We start from the raw sequence: 16,624 nt of genomic DNA, 5'->3' as shown, positions 1-16,624 counted from the left end.
GATATGTTCTGGTGGTGGTGAGAGTGGAGCAGGACTGTCTCCATGGCGCAATTGGCTAGCGCGATCGGCTGTTAACCGAAAGTTTGGAGGTTCGAGCCCACCTGGTGGTGGTGCGGCGCTTTTTTTTCTTTGGGCTGTTAGCTCTGAAGAAATGTTCTGACGGTAGTGAGTGTGGAGCACGACTGTCTCCGTGGCACAATTGGCTAGCGCGATTGGCTGTTAACCGAAAGGTTGGAGGTTCGAGCCCACTCGGTGGTGGTGCGGCGCTTTTTTTTCTTTGGGCTGATACCTTTGAAGATATGTTCTGATGGTGGTGAGAGTGGAGCAGGACTGTCTCCGTGGCGCAATTGGCTAGCGAGATCGGCTGTTAACCGAAAGGTTCGAGGTTCAAGCCCTCCCGGGAGTGGTGTGTTGCTTTTTTCTTTGCGCTGATAGCTCTGAGGAAATGTTCTGTTGGTGGAGAGAGTGGAGCAGACTTTCTCCGTTGCGCAATCGGCTAGCGCGATCGGGTGTTAACCAAAAGGTTGGAGGTTCGAGCCCACCCGGTGGTGGTGCGGCGCTTTTTTTTCTTTGGGCTGATAGCTCTGGAGAATTGTTCTGACGGTGGTGAGAGTGGAGCACGACTGTCTCCTTGGCGCAATTGGCTGGCGCGATCGGCTGTTAACCTAAAGGTTGGAGGTTCGAGCCCTCCCGGGAGTGGTGTGTTGCTTTTTTCTTTGCGCTGATAGCTTTGAAGATATGTTCTGATGGTGGTGAGAGTGGAGCACGACTGTCTCCGTGGCGTAATTGGCTAGCGCAATGGGCTATTAACCGAAAGGTTGGACGCTCGAACCCACCCGGTGGTGGTGCGGCACTTTTTTTCCTTTGGGCTTATAGCTCTGAAGAAATGTTCTGACGGTGGTGAGAGTGGAGCACGACTGTCTCCGTGGCGCAATTGGCTAGCGCGATGGGCTATTAACCGAAAGGTTGGAGGTTCGAGCCCACCCGGTGGTGGTGCGGCGCTTTTTTTTCTTTGCCCTGATAGCATTGAAGATATGTTCTGTTGGTGGTGAGAAAAGAGCACGACTCTCTCCGTGGCGCAATTGGCTAGCGCGATCGGCTGTTAACCGAAAGGCTGGAGGTTCGAGCTCTCCCGGGAGTGGTGTGTTGCTTTTTTTGCGCTGATAGCTTTGAATATATGTTCTGATGGTGGTGGGAGTGGAGCACGACTGTCTCCGTGGCGCAATCGGCTAGCGTGATCGGCTGTTAACCGAAAGGTTGGAGGTTCGAGCCCACTCGGTGGTGGTGCGGCGCTTTTTTTCCTTTGGGCTGATAGCTCTGAAGAAATGTTCTGACGGCGGGGAGAGTGGAGCACGACTGTCTCCGTGTAGCAATTGGCTGGCGCGATCGGCTGTTAACCGAAAGGTTGGAGGTTCGAGCCCACTCGGTGGTGGTGCGGCGCTTTTTTTCCTTTGGGCTGATAGCTCTGAAGAAATGTTCTGACGGCGGGGAGAGTGGAGCACGACTGTCTCCGTGGCGCAATTGGCTGGCGCGATCGGCTGTTAACCGAAAGGTTGGAGGTTCGAGCCCACTCGGTGGTGGTGCGGCGCTTTTTTTTCTTTGGGCTGAGTGATTTGAAGATATGTTGTGATGGTGGTGAGAGTGGAGCAGGACTGTCTCCGTGGCGCAATTGGCTAGCGAGATCGGCTGTTAACCGACAGGTTCGAGGTTCAAGCCCTCCCGGGAGTGGTGTGTTGCTTTTTTCTTTGCGCTGATAGCTTTGAAGATATGTTCTGATGGTGGTGGGAGTGGAGCACGACTGTCTCCGTGGCGCAATCGGCTAGCGCGTTCGGCTGTTAACCGAAAGGTTGGAGGTTCGAGCCCTCCCGGGAGTGGTGTGTTGCTTTTTTTCTTTGCTCTTATAGCTTTGAAGATATGTTCTGATGGTGGTGAGAGTGGAGCACGACTGTCTCCGTGGCGTAATTGGCTAGCGCGATGGGCTGTTAACTGAAAGTTTGGAGGTTCGAGCCCACCCGATGGTGGTGCGGCGCTTTTTTTTCTTTGGGCTGATAGCTCTGAAGAAATGTTCTGACGATGGTGAGAGTGGAGCAGGACTGTCTCCGTGGCGCAATTGGCTAGCGCGATCGGCTGTTAACCGAAAGGTTGGAGGTTCGAGCTCTCCCGGGAGTGGTGTGTTGCTTTTTTTTGCGCTGATAGCTTTGAAGATATGTTCTGATGGTGGTGGAAGTGGAGCACGACTATCTCCGTGGCGCAATTGGCTAGCGCGATCGGCTGTTAACCGAATAGTTGGAGGTTCAAGCCCACCCGGTGGTGGTGCGGCGCTTCTTTTTCTTTGGGCTGATAGCTCTGAAGAAATGTTCTGACGGGGAGGAGGGTGGACCACGACTGTCTCCGTGGCGCAATTGGCTGGCGCGATCGGCTGTTAACCGAAAGGTTGGAGGTTCGAGCCCACTCGGTGGTGGTGCGGCGCTTTTTTTTCTTTGGGCTGATAGCCTTTAAGATATGTTCTGATGGTGGTGAGAGTGGAGCAGGACTGTCTCCGTGGCGCAATTGGCTAGCGAGTTCGGCTGTTAACCGAAAGGTTCGAGGTTCAAGCCCTCCCGGGAGATGTGTGTTGCTTTTTTCTTTGCGCTGATAGCTTTGAAGATATGTTCTGTTGGTGGTGAGAGTGGAGCACGACTCTCTCCGTTGCGCAATTGGCTAGCGCGATCGGGTGCTAACCAAAAGGTTGGAGGTTTGAGCCCACCCGGTGGTGGTGCGGTGCTTTTTTTCCTTTGGGCTGATAGCTCTGAAGAAATGTCCTGACGGTGGTGAGAGTGGAGCATGACTGTCTCCGTGGCGCGATTGGCTAGCGCGATCGGCTGTTAACTGAAAGGTTGGAGGTTCGAGCCCTCCCGGGAGTGGTGTGTTGCTTTTTTTTCTTTGGGCTGATAGCTTTGAAGATATGTTCTGATGGTGGTGAGAGTGGAGCAAGACTCTCTCTGTGGCGCAATTGGCTAGCGCGATCGGCTGTTAACCAAAAGGTTGGAGGTTCGAGCCCACCCGGTGGTGGTGCGGCGCTTTTTTTCTTTGGGCTGATAGCTCTGAAGATATGTTCTGGTGGTGGTGAGAGTGGAGCGGGACTGTCTCCGTTACGCGATTCTCTAGCGCGATCGGCTGTTAACCGAAAGGTTGGTGGTTCGAGCCCACCCGGTGGTGGTGCGGCGCTTTTTTTTCTTTCGTCTGATAGCTTTGAAGATATGTTCTGATGGTGGTGAGAGTGGAACAGGACTGTCTCCATGGCGCAATTGGCTAGCGCGATAGGCTGCTAACCGAAAGGTTGGAGGTTCGAGCCCACCCGGTGGTGGTGCGGCGCTTTTTTTTTGGGGGCTCATAGCTCTGAAGAAATGTTCTGACGGTGGTGAGAGTGGAGCCGGACTGTCTCCGATGCGGAAGTGGCTAGCGCGATCGGCTGTTAACCGAAAGGTTGGAGGTTCGAGCTCTCCCGGGAGTGGTGTGTTGCTTTTTTCTTTGCGCTGATAGCTTTGGAGATATGTTCTGTTGGTGGTGAGAAAGGAGCACGACTCTCTCTGTGGCGCAATTGGCTAGCGCGATCGGCTGTTAACCAAAAGGTTGGAGGTTCGAGCCCACCCGGTGGTGGTGCGGCGCTTTTTTTCTTTGGGCTGATAGCTCTGAAGATATGTTCTGGTGGTGGTGAGAGTGGAGCGGGACTGTCTCCGTTACGCGATTCTCTAGCGCGATCGGCTGTTAACCGAAAGGTTGGTGGTTCGAGCCCACCCGGTGGTGGTGCGGCGCTTTTTTTTCTTTCGTCTGATAGCTTTGAAGATATGTTCTGATGGTGGTGAGAGTGGAGCACGACTGTCTCCGTGGCGCAATTGGCTAGCGCGATTGGCTGTTAACCGAAAGGTTGGAGGTTCGAGCTCTCCCGGGAGTGGTGTGTTGCTTTTTTTTGCGCTGATAGCTTTGAAGATATGTTCTGATGGTGGTGGAAGTGGAGCACGACTATCTCCGTGGCGCAATTGGCTAGCGCGATCGGCTGTTAACCGAATAGTTGGAGGTTCAAGCCCACCCGGTGGTGGTGCGGCGCTTCTTTTTCTTTGGGCTGATAGCTCTGAAGAAATGTTCTGACGGGGAGGAGGGTGGACCACGACTGTCTCCGTGGCGCAATTGGCTGGCGCGATCGGCTGTTAACCGAAAGGTTGGAGGTTCGAGCCCACGCGGTGGTGGTGCAGCGCTTTTTTTTCTTTGGGCTGACAGCCTTTAAGATATGTTCTGATGGTGGTGAGAGTGGAACAGGACTGTCTCCATGGCGCAATTGGCTCGCGCGATCGGCTGTTAACCGAAAGGTTGGAGGTTCGAGCCCACCCGGTGGTGGTGCGGCGCTTTTTTTTCTTTGGGCTCATAGTTCTGAAGAAATGTTCTGACGGTGGTGAGAGTGGAGCACGACTGTCTCCGTGGCGCAATTGGCTAGCGCGATTGGCTGTTAACCGAAACGTTGGAGGTTCGAGCCCACCCGATGGTGGTGCGGCGCTTTTTTTTCTTTGGGCTGATAGCTCTGAAGAAATGTTCTGACGGTGGTGAGAGTGGAGCCGGACTGTCTCCGTTACGCGATTCTCTAGCGCGATCGGCTGTTAACCGAAAGGTTGGAGGTTCGAGCCCACCCGGTGGTGGTGCGGCGCTTTTTTTTCTTTCGTCTGATAGCTTTGAATGTATGTTCTGATGGTGGTGAGAGTGGAGCAGGACTGTCTCCATGGCGTAATTGGCTAGCGCGATCGGCTGTTAGCAGAAAAGGTGGAGGTTCGAGCCCTCTCGGGATTGGTGTGTTGCTTTTTTCTTTGCACTTATAGCTTTTGTTCTGATGGTGGTGAGAGTGGAGCATGACTGTCTCCGCGGCGCAATTGGCTAGCGCGATCGGCTGTTAACCCAAAGGTTCGAGGTTCAAGCCCTCACGGGAGTGGTGTGTTCTTTTTTTCTTTGCGCTGATAGCTTTGGAGATATGTTCTGTTGGTGGTGAGAAAGGAGCACGACTCTCTCTGTGGCGCAATTGGCTAGCGCGATCGGCTGTTAACCAAAAGGTTGGAGGTACGAGCCCACCCGGTGGTTGTGCGGCGCTTCTTTTTCTTTGGGCTGATAGCTCTGAATAAATGTTCTGACGGGGAGGAGGGTGGACCACGACTGTCTCCGTGGCGCAATTGGCTGGCGCGATCGGCTGTTAACCGAAAGGTTGGAGGTTCGAGCCCACTCGGTGGTGGTGCGGCGCTTTTGTTTTCTTTGGGCTGATAGCCTGTAAGATATGTTCTGATGTTGGTGAGAGTGGAGCAGGACTGTCTCCGTGGCGGAATTGGCTAGCGAGATCGGCTGTTAACCGAAAGGTTCGAGGTTCAAGCCCTCCCGGGAGTGGTGTGTTGCTTTTTTCTTTGCGCTGATAGCTTTGAAGATATGTTCTGTTGGTGGTGAGAGTGGAGCACGACTCTCTCCGTTGCACAATTGGCTAGCGCGATCGGGTGTTAACCAAAAGGTTGGAGGTTTGAGCCCACCCGGTGGTGGTGCGGCGCTTTTTTTCCTTTGGGCTGATAGCTCTGAAGAATTGTTCTGATGGTGGTGAGAGTGGAGCATGACTGTCTCCTTGGCGCAATTGGCTAGCGCGATCGGCTGTTAACCGAAAGGTTGGAGGTTCGAGCCCTACCGGGAGTGGTGTGTTGCTTTTTTCTTTGTGCTGATAGCTTTGAAGATATGTTCTGATGGTGGTGAGAGTGGAGCACGACTCTCTCCGTGGCGCAATTGGCTAGCGCGATGGGCTGTTAACTGAAAGGTTGGAGGTTCGAGCCCACCCAGTAATGGTATGTTGCTTTTTTTTTCTTTGGGCTGATAGCTTTAAAGATATGTTCTGGTGGTGGTGAGAGTGGAGCAGGACTGTCTCCATGGCGCAATTGGCTAGCGCGATCGGCTGTTAACCGAAAGTTTGGAGGTTCGAGCCCACCTGGTGGTGGTGCGGCGCTTTTTTTTCTTTGGGCTGTTAGCTCTGAAGAAATGTTCTGACGGTAGTGAGTGTGGAGCACGACTGTCTCCGTGGCACAATTGGCTAGCGCGATTGGCTGTTAACCGAAAGGTTGGAGGTTCGAGCCCACTCGGTGGTGGTGCGGCGCTTTTTTTTCTTTGGGCTGATACCTTTGAAGATATGTTCTGATGGTGGTGAGAGTGGAGCAGGACTGTCTCCGTGGCGCAATTGGCTAGCGAGATCGGCTGTTAACCGAAAGGTTCGAGGTTCAAGCCCTCCCGGGAGTGGTGTGTTGCTTTTTTCTTTGCGCTGATAGCTCTGAGGAAATGTTCTGTTGGTGGAGAGAGTGGAGCAGACTTTCTCCGTTGCGCAATCGGCTAGCGCGATCGGGTGTTAACCAAAAGGTTGGAGGTTCGAGCCCACCCGGTGGTGGTGCGGCGCTTTTTTTTCTTTGGGCTGATAGCTCTGGAGAATTGTTCTGACGGTGGTGAGAGTGGAGCACGACTGTCTCCTTGGCGCAATTGGCTGGCGCGATCGGCTGTTAACCTAAAGGTTGGAGGTTCGAGCCCTCCCGGGAGTGGTGTGTTGCTTTTTTCTTTGCGCTGATAGCTTTGAAGATATGTTCTGATGGTGGTGAGAGTGGAGCACGACTGTCTCCGTGGCGTAATTGGCTAGCGCAATGGGCTATTAACCGAAAGGTTGGACGCTCGAACCCACCCGGTGGTGGTGCGGCACTTTTTTTCCTTTGGGCTTATAGCTCTGAAGAAATGTTCTGACGGTGGTGAGAGTGGAGCACGACTGTCTCCGTGGCGCAATTGGCTAGCGCGATGGGCTATTAACCGAAAGGTTGGAGGTTCGAGCCCACCCGGTGGTGGTGCGGCGCTTTTTTTTCTTTGCCCTGATAGCATTGAAGATATGTTCTGTTGGTGGTGAGAAAAGTGCACGACTCTCTCCGTGGCGCAATTTGCTAGCGCGATCGGCTGTTAACCGAAGGGCTGGAGGTTCGAGCTCTCCCGGGAGTGGTGTGTTGCTTTTTTTTGCGCTGATAGCTTTGAATATATGTTCTGATGGTGGTGGGAGTGGAGCACGACTGTCTCCGTGGCGCAATCGGCTAGCGTGATCGGCTGTTAACCGAAAGGTTGGAGGTTCGAGCCCACTCGGTGGTGGTGCGGCGCTTTTTTTCCTTTGGGCTGATAGCTCTGAAGAAATGTTCTGACGGCGGGGAGAGTGGAGCACGACTGTCTCCGTGGCGCAATTGGCTGGCGCGATCGGCTGTTAACCGAAAGGTTGGAGGTTCGAGCCCACTCGGTGGTGGTGCGGCGCTTTTTTTCCTTTGGGCTGATAGCTCTGAAGAAATGTTCTGACGGCGGGGAGAGTGGAGCACGACTGTCTCCGTGGCGCAATTGGCTGGCGCGATCGGCTGTTAACCGAAAGGTTGGAGGTTCGAGCCCACTCGGTGGTGGTGCGGCGCTTTTTTTTCTTTGGGCTGAGTGATTTGAAGATATGTTGTGATGGTGGTGAGAGTGGAGCAGGACTGTCTCCGTGGCGCAATTGGCTAGCGAGATCGGCTGTTAACCGACAGGTTCGAGGTTCAAGCCCTCCCGGGAGTGGTGTGTTGCTTTTTTCTTTGCGCTGATAGCTTTGAAGATATGTTCTGATGGTGGTGGGAGTGGAGCACGACTGTCTCCGTGGCGCAATCGGCTAGCGCGTTCGGCTGTTAACCGAAAGGTTGGAGGTTCGAGCCCTCCCGGGAGTGGTGTGTTGCTTTTTTTCTTTGCCCTTATAGCTTTGAAGATATGTTCTGATGGTGGTGAGAGTGGAGCACGACTGTCTCCGTGGCGTAATTGGCTAGCGCGATGGGCTGTTAACTGAAAGTTTGGAGGTTCGAGCCCACCCGATGGTGGTGCGGCGCTTTTTTTTCTTTGGGCTGATAGCTCTGAAGAAATGTTCTGACGATGGTGAGAGTGGAGCAGGACTGTCTCCGTGGCGCAATTGGCTAGCGCGATCGGCTGTTAACCGAAAGGTTGGAGGTTCGAGCTCTCCCGGGAGTGGTGTGTTGCTTTTTTTTGCGCTGATAGCTTTGAAGATATGTTCTGATGGTGGTGGAAGTGGAGCACGACTATCTCCGTGGCGCAATTGGCTAGCGCGATCGGCTGTTAACCGAATAGTTGGAGGTTCAAGCCCACCCGGTGGTGGTGCGGCGCTTCTTTTTCTTTGGGCTGATAGCTCTGAAGAAATGTTCTGACGGGGAGGAGGGTGGACCACGACTGTCTCCGTGGCGCAATTGGCTGGCGCGATCGGCTGTTAACCGAAAGGTTGGAGGTTCGAGCCCACTCGGTGGTGGTGCGGCGCTTTTTTTCTTTGGGCTGATAGCCTTTAAGATATGTTCTGATGGTGGTGAGAGTGGAGCAGGACTGTCTCCGTGGCGCAATTGGCTAGCGAGTTCGGCTGTTAACCGAAAGGTTCGAGGTTCAAGCCCTCCCGGGAGATGTGTGTTGCTTTTTTCTTTGCGCTGATAGCTTTGAAGATATGTTCTGTTGGTGGTGAGAGTGGAGCACGACTCTCTCCGTTGCGCAATTGGCTAGCGCGATCGGGTGCTAACCAAAAGGTTGGAGGTTTGAGCCCACCCGGTGGTGGTGCGGTGCTTTTTTTCCTTTGGGCTGATAGCTCTGAAGAAATGTCCTGACGGTGGTGAGAGTGGAGCATGACTGTCTCCGTGGCGCGATTGGCTAGCGCGATCGGCTGTTAACTGAAAGGTTGGAGGTTCGAGCCCTCCCGGGAGTGGTGTGTTGCTTTTTTTTCTTTGGGCTGATAGCTTTGAAGATATGTTCTGATGGTGGTGAGAGTGGAGCAAGACTGTCTCCGTGGCGCAATCGGCTAGCGCGATCGGCTGGTAACCGAAAGGTTGGAGGTTCGAGCCCACGCGGTGGTGGTGTGGTGCTTTTTTTTCTTTGGGCTGATAGCTTTGAATATATGTTCTGATGGTGGTGGGAGTGGAGCACGACTGTCTCCGTGGCGCAATCGGCTAGCGTGATCGGCTGTTAACCGAAAGGTTGGAGGTTCGAGCCCACTTGGTGGTGGTGCGGCGCTTTTTTTCCTTTGGGCTGATAGCTCTGAAGAAATGTTCTGACGGCGGGGAGAGTGGAGCACGACTGTCTCCGTGGCGCAATTGGCTGGCGCGATCGGCTGTTAACCGAAAGGTTGGAGGTTCGAGCCCACTCGGTGGTGGTGCGGCGCTTTTTTTCCTTTGGGCTGATAGCTCTGAAGAAATGTTCTGACGGCGGGGAGAGTGGAGCACGACTGTCTCCGTGGCGCAATTGGCTGGCGCGATCGGCTGTTAACCGAAAGGTTGGAGGTTCGAGCCCACTCGGTGGTGGTGCGGCGCTTTTTTTTCTTTGGGCTGAGTGATTTGAAGATATGTTGTGATGGTGGTGAGAGTGGAGCAGGACTGTCTCCGTGGCGCAATTGGCTAGCGAGATCGGCTGTTAACCGACAGGTTCGAGGTTCAAGCCCTCCCGGGAGTGGTGTGTTGCTTTTTTCTTTGCGCTGATAGCTTTGAAGATATGTTCTGATGGTGGTGGGAGTGGAGCACGACTGTCTCCGTGGCGCAATCGGCTAGCGCGTTCGGCTGTTAACCGAAAGGTTGGAGGTTCGAGCCCTCCCGGGAGTGGTGTGTTGCTTTTTTTCTTTGCCCTTATAGCTTTGAAGATATGTTCTGATGGTGGTGAGAGTGGAGCACGACTGTCTCCGTGGCGTAATTGGCTAGCGCGATGGGCTGTTAACTGAAAGTTTGGAGGTTCGAGCCCACCCGATGGTGGTGCGGCGCTTTTTTTTCTTTGGGCTGATAGCTCTGAAGAAATGTTCTGACGATGGTGAGAGTGGAGCAGGACTGTCTCCGTGGCGCAATTGGCTAGCGCGATCGGCTGTTAACCGAAAGGTTGGAGGTTCGAGCTCTCCCGGGAGTGGTGTGTTGCTTTTTTTTGCGCTGATAGCTTTGAAGATATGTTCTGATGGTGGTGGAAGTGGAGCACGACTATCTCCGTGGCGCAATTGGCTAGCGCGATCGGCTGTTAACCGAATAGTTGGAGGTTCAAGCCCACCCGGTGGTGGTGCGGCGCTTCTTTTTCTTTGGGCTGATAGCTCTGAAGAAATGTTCTGACGGGGAGGAGGGTGGACCACGACTGTCTCCGTGGCGCAATTGGCTGGCGCGATCGGCTGTTAACCGAAAGGTTGGAGGTTCGAGCCCACTCGGTGGTGGTGCGGCGCTTTTTTTTCTTTGGGCTGATAGCCTTTAAGATATGTTCTGATGGTGGTGAGAGTGGAGCAGGACTGTCTCCGTGGCGCAATTGGCTAGCGAGTTCGGCTGTTAACCGAAAGGTTCGAGGTTCAAGCCCTCCCGGGAGATGTGTGTTGCTTTTTTCTTTGCGCTGATAGCTTTGAAGATATGTTCTGTTGGTGGTGAGAGTGGAGCACGACTCTCTCCGTTGCGCAATTGGCTAGCGCGATCGGGTGCTAACCAAAAGGTTGGAGGTTTGAGCCCACCCGGTGGTGGTGCGGTGCTTTTTTTCCTTTGGGCTGATAGCTCTGAAGAAATGTCCTGACGGTGGTGAGAGTGGAGCATGACTGTCTCCGTGGCGCGATTGGCTAGCGCGATCGGCTGTTAACTGAAAGGTTGGAGGTTCGAGCCCTCCCGGGAGTGGTGTGTTGCTTTTTTTTCTTTGGGCTGATAGCTTTGAAGATATGTTCTGATGGTGGTGAGAGTGGAGCAAGACTCTCTCTGTGGCGCAATTGGCTAGCGCGATCGGCTGTTAACCAAAAGGTTGGAGGTTCGAGCCCACCCGGTGGTGGTGCGGCGCTTTTTTTCTTTGGGCTGATAGCTCTGAAGATATGTTCTGGTGGTGGTGAGAGTGGAGCGGGACTGTCTCCGTTACGCGATTCTCTAGCGCGATCGGCTGTTAACCGAAAGGTTGGTGGTTCGAGCCCACCCGGTGGTGGTGCGGCGCTTTTTTTTCTTTCGTCTGATAGCTTTGAAGATATGTTCTGATGGTGGTGAGAGTGGAGCACGACTGTCTCCGTGGCGCAATTGGCTAGCGCGATTGGCTGTTAACCGAAAGGTTGGAGGTTCGAGCTCTCCCGGGAGTGGTGTGTTGCTTTTTTTTGCGCTGATAGCTTTGAAGATATGTTCTGATGGTGGTGGAAGTGGAGCACGACTATCTCCGTGGCGCAATTGGCTAGCGCGATCGGCTGTTAACCGAATAGTTGGATGTTCAAGCCCACCCGGTGGTGGTGCGGCGCTTCTTTTTCTTTGGGCTGATAGCTCTGAAGAAATGTTCTGACGGGGAGGAGGGTGGACCACGACTGTCTCCGTGGCGCAATTGGCTGGCGCGATCGGCTGTTAACCGAAAGGTTGGAGGTTCGAGCCCACGCGGTGGTGGTGCAGCGCTTTTTTTTCTTTGGGCTGACAGCCTTTAAGATATGTTCTGATGGTGGTGAGAGTGGAACAGGACTGTCTCCATGGCGCAATTGGCTCGTGCGATCGGCTGTTAACCGAAAGGTTGGAGGTTCGAGCCCACCCGGTGGTGGTGCGGCGCTTTTTTTTCTTTGGGCTCATAGTTCTGAAGAAATGTTCTGACGGTGGTGAGAGTGGAGCACGACTGTCTCCGTGGCGCAATTGGCTAGCGCGATTGGCTGTTAACCGAAACGTTGGAGGTTCGAGCCCACCCGATGGTGGTGCGGCGCTTTTTTTTCTTTGGGCTGATAGCTCTGAAGAAATGTTCTGACGGTGGTGAGAGTGGAGCCGGACTGTCTCCGTTACGCGATTCTCTAGCGCGATCGGCTGTTAACCGAAAGGTTGGAGGTTCGAGCCCACCCGGTGGTGGTGCGGCGCTTTTTTTTCTTTCGTCTGATAGCTTTGAATGTATGTTCTGATGGTGGTGAGAGTGGAGCAGGACTGTCTCCATGGCGTAATTGGCTAGCGCGATCGGCTGTTAGCAGAAAAGTTGGAGGTTCGAGCCCTCTCGGGATTGGTGTGTTGCTTTTTTCTTTGCACTTATAGCTTTTGTTCTGATGGTGGTGAGAGTGGAGCATGACTGTCTCCGCGGCGCAATTGGCTAGCGCGATCGGCTGTTAACCCAAAGGTTCGAGGTTCAAGCCCTCCCGGGAGTGGTGTGTTCTTTTTTTCTTTGCGCTGATAGCTTTGGAGATATGTTCTGTTGGTGGTGAGAAAGGAGCACGACTCTCTCTGTGGCGCAATTGGCTAGCGCGATCGGCTGTTAACCAAAAGGTTGGAGGTACGAGCCCACCCGGCGGTGGTGCGGCGCTTTTTTCCTTTGGGCTGATAGCTCTGAAGAAATGTTCTGACGGTAGTGAGAGTGGAGCAGGACTGTCTCCGTGGCGCAATTGGCTAGCGCGATGGGCTGTTAACCGAAAGGTTGGAGGTTCGAGCCCACCCGATGGTGGTGCAGCGCTTTTTTTTTTTGGGCTGATAGCTCTGGAGAAATGTTCTGACGGTGGTGAGAGTGGAGCATGACTGTCTCCTTGGCGCAATTGGCTAGCGCGATCGGCTGTTAACCGAAAGGTTGGAGGTTCGAGACCTCCCGGGAGTGGTGTGTTGCTTTTTTCTTTGCGCTGATAGCTTTGAAGATATGTTTTGATGGTGGTGAGAGTGGAGCACGACTGTCTCCGTGGCGTAATTGGCTAGCGCGATGGGCTATTAACCGAAATGTTGGACGCTCGAGCCCACCCGGTGGTGGTGTGGCGCTTTTTTTCCTTTGGGCTGATAGCTCTGAAGAAATGTTCTGACGGTGGTGAGAGTGGAGCATGACTGTCTCCGTGGCGCAATTGGCTAGCGTGATCGGCTGTTAACTGAAAGGTTGGAGGTTCGAGCCCTCCCGGGAGTGGTGTGTTGCTTTTTTTCTTTGGGCTGATAGCTTTGAAGATATGTTCTGATGGTGGTGAGACTGGAGCAGGACTGTCTCCATGGCGCAATTGGCTAGCGCGATCGGCTGTTAACCGGAAGGTTGGAGGTTCGAGCCCATCCGGTGGTGGTGCGGCGCTTTTTTTTCTTTGGGCTGATAGCTCTGAAGAAATGTTCTGACGGTGGTGAGAGTGGAGCACTACTGTCTCCGTGGCGCAATTGGCTAGCGTGATTGGCTGTTAACCGAAACGTTGGAGGTTCGAGCTCTCCCGGGAGTGGTGTGTTGCTTTTTTCTTTGCGCTGATAGCTTTGAAGATATGTTCTGATGGTGGTGGGAGTGGAGCACGACTGTCTCGGTGGCGCAATTGGCTAGCGCGATCGGCTGTTAACCAAAAGGTTGGAGGTTCCAGCCCTCTGGGAGTTGTGTGTTGCTTTTTTTTCTTTGCGCTTATAGCTTTGAAGATATGTTCTGATGGTGGTGAGAGTGGAGCACGACTGTCTCCGTGGCGTAATTGGCTAGCGCGATGGGGTATTAACCGAAAGGTTGGAGGTTCGAGCCCACCCGGTGGTGGTGCGGCGCTTTTTTTTGGGCTGATAGCTCTGAAGAAATGTTCTGACGGTGGTGAGAGTGGAGCAGGACTGTCTCCGTGGCGCAATTGGCTAGCGCGATCGGCTGTTAACCGAAAGGCTGGAGGTTCGAGCTCTCCCGGGAGTGGTGTGTTGCTTTTTTTGCGCTGATAGCTTTGAATATATGTTCTGATGGTGGTGGGAGTGGAGCACGACTGTCTCCGTGGCGCAATCGGCTAGCGCGATCGGCTGTTAACCGAAAGGTTGGAGGTTCGAGCCCACTCGGTGGTGGTGCGGCGCTTTTCTTTCTTTGGGCTGATAGCTCTGAAGAAATGTTCTGACGGGGGGGAGAGTGGAGCGCGACTGTCTCCGTGGCGCAATTGGCTGGCGCGATCGGCTGTTAACCGAAAGGTTGGAGGTTCGAGCCCACTCGGTGGTGGTGCGGCGCTTTTTTTTCTTTGGGCTGATAGCTCTGAAGAAATGTTCTGACGGTGGTGAGAGTGGAGCAGGAATGTCTCCGTGGCGCAATTGGCTAGCGCAATCGGCTGTTAACCGAAAGGTTGGAGGTTCGACCTCTCCCGGGAGTGGTGTGTTGCTTTTTTCTTTGCGCTGATAGCTTTGAAGATATGTTCTGATGGTGGTGGGAGTGGAGCACGACAGTCTCCGTGGTGCAATTGGCTAGCGCGATCGGCTGTTAACTGAAAGGTTGGAGGTTCGAGCCCTCCCGGGAGTGGTGTGTTGCTTTTTTTTCTTTGCGCTGGTAGCTTTGAAGATATGTTCTGATGGTGGTGAGAGTGGAGCAGGACTGTTTCCATGGCGCAATTGGCTAGCGCGATCGGCTGTTAAGCGAAAGGTTGGAGGTTCGAGCCCACCCGGTGGTGGTGCGGCGCTTTTCTTTCTTTGGGCTGATAGTTTTGAAGATATGTTCTGATGGTGGTGAGAGTGGAGCAGGACTGTCTCCGTGGCGGAAGTGGCAAGCGCGACCGGCTGTTAACCGAAAGGTTGGAGGTTCGAGCCTACCCGGGAGTGGTGTGTTGCTTTTTTCTTTGCGCTGATAGCTTTGAACATATGTTCTGTTGGTGGTGAGAAAGGAGCACGACTCTCTCCGTGGCGTCAATGGGTAGCGCGATCGGTGTTAACCAAAAGGTTGGAGGTTCGAGCCCACCCGGTGGTGGTTCGGCGCTTTTTTCCTGAAGGCTGATAGCTCTGAAGAAATGTTCTGATGGTGGTGAGAGAGGAGCAGGACTGTCTCCGTGGCGCAATTGGCTAGCGCGATCGGCTGTTAACCAAAAGGTTGGAGGTTCGAGCCCACCCTGTGGTGGTGCGGTGCTTTTTTTTCTTTGGGCTGATACCTTTGAAAATATGTTCTGAGGGTGGTGAGAGTGGAACAGGACTGTCTCCGTGGCGCAATTGGCTAGCGCAATCGGCTGTTTACCGAAAGGTTGGAGTTTCGACCTCTCCCGGGAGTGGTGTGCTGCTTTTTTCTTTGCGCTGATAGCTTTGAAGATATGTTCTGATGGTGGTGGGAGTGGAGCACGACTGTCTCCGTGGCGCAATTGGCTAGTGCGATCAGCTGTTAACCGAAAGGTTGGAGGTTCGAGCCCTCCCGGGAGTGGTGTGTTGCTTTTTTTCTCTGGGCTGATAGCTTTGAACATATGTTCTGGTGGTGGTGAGAGTGGAGCGGAACTGTCTCATTGGCGCAATTGGCTAGCGCGATCGGCTGTTAACCGAAAGGTTGGAGGTTCGAGCCCACACGGTGGTGGTGCGGCGCTTTTTTTTCGGCTGATAGCTTTGAAGATGTGTTCTGATGGTGGTGAGAGTGGAGCAGGACTGTCTCCGTGGCACAATTGGCTAGCGCGATCGGCTGTTAACAGAAAAGTTGGAGGTTCGAGCCCTCTAGGGAGTGGTGTGTTGCTTTTTTCTTTGCGCTTATAGTTTTTGTTCTGATTATGGTGAGAGTGGAGCACGACTGTCTCCGCGGCGCAATTGGCTAGCGCGATCGGCTGTTAACCGAAAGGTTCGAGGTTCAAGCCCTCCCGGGAGTGGTGTGTTGCTTTTTTCTTTGCGCTGATAGCTTTGAAGATATGTTCTGTTGGTGGTGAGAAAGGAGCACGACTCTCTCCGTGGCGCAATTGGCTAGCGCGATCGACTGTTACCCAAAAGGGGGAGGTTCGAGCCCACCCGGTGGTGGTGCGGCGCTTTTTTGCTTTGGGCTGATAGCTCTGAAGAAATGTTCTGACGGTGGTGAGAGTGGAGCAGGACTGTCTCCGTGGCGCAATTAGCTAGCGCGATCGGCTGTTAACCGAAAGGTTGGAGGTTCGAGCTCTCCCGGGAGTGGTGTGTTGCTTTTTTCTTTGTGCTGATAGCTTTGAAGATATGTTCTGATGGTGGTGGGAGTGGAGCGGGACTGTCTCCGTGGCGCAATTGGCTAGCGCGATCGGCTGTTAACCGAAAGGTTGGAGGTTCCAGCCCACCCGGTGGTGGTGCGGCGCTTTTTTTTCTTTCGTCTGATAGCTTTGAATATATGTTCTGATGGTGGTGAGAGTGGAGCAGGACTGTCTCCGTGGCGCAATTGGCTAGCGCGATGGGCTATTAACCGAAAAGTTGGACGCTCGAGCCCACCCGGTGGTGGTGCGGCACTTTTTTTCCTTGGGCTGATATCTCTGAAGAAATGTTCTGACGGTGATGAGAGTGGAGCATGACTGTCTCCGTGGCGCAATTGGCTAGCGTGATCGGCTGTTAACTGAAAGGTTGGAGGTTCGAGCCCTCCCGGGAGTGGTGTATTGCTTTTTTTCTTTGGGCTGATAGCTTTGAAGATATGTTCTGATGGTGGTGAGAGTGGAGCAGGACTGTCTCTGTGGCGCACTCGGCTAGCGCGATCGGCTGGTAATCGAAAGGTTGGAGGTTCGAGCCCACGCGGGGGTGGTGCGGTGCTTTTTTTTCTTTGGGCTGATAGCTTTGAAGATATTTGTGATGGTGGTGAGAGTGGAGCACGACTGTCTCCGTGGCACAGTTGGCTAGCGCGATGGGCTGTTAACTGAAAGGTTGGAGGTTCGAGCCCTCCCAGGAGTGGTGTGTTGCTTTTTTTTGTTTGGGCTGATAGCTTTGAAGATATGTTCTGATGGTGGTGGGAGTGGAGCACG

General features: G+C 53.7%; 3 non-coding genes across 3 annotated transcripts; all 3 read left to right on the top strand.

The window, feature by feature from the left end:
- Positions 1-1,797: 1,797 nt before the first annotated feature.
- On the top strand, positions 1,798-1,874 carry TRNAN-GUU (transfer RNA asparagine (anticodon GUU)). Its single transcript has one exon. It is a non-coding gene; the product is annotated as a tRNA-Asn (tRNA).
- A 5,803-nt stretch (positions 1,875-7,677) lies between these two features.
- On the top strand, positions 7,678-7,754 carry TRNAN-GUU (transfer RNA asparagine (anticodon GUU)). The gene has a single exon. It is a non-coding gene; the product is annotated as a tRNA-Asn (tRNA).
- Positions 7,755-9,591: 1,837 nt separating this feature from the next.
- Positions 9,592-9,668, top strand: TRNAN-GUU (transfer RNA asparagine (anticodon GUU)). Its single transcript has one exon. It is a non-coding gene; the product is annotated as a tRNA-Asn (tRNA).
- Positions 9,669-16,624: the final 6,956 nt, after the last annotated feature.

The sequence above is a fragment of the Rhipicephalus microplus genome, unplaced genomic scaffold (assembly GCF_043290135.1).
Source record: "Rhipicephalus microplus isolate Deutch F79 unplaced genomic scaffold, USDA_Rmic scaffold_13, whole genome shotgun sequence".
Taxonomy (NCBI): domain Eukaryota; kingdom Metazoa; phylum Arthropoda; class Arachnida; order Ixodida; family Ixodidae; genus Rhipicephalus; species Rhipicephalus microplus.
Note: the sequence above shows the minus strand (reverse complement) of the source record. Positions and strands in the feature narration are given on the sequence as shown.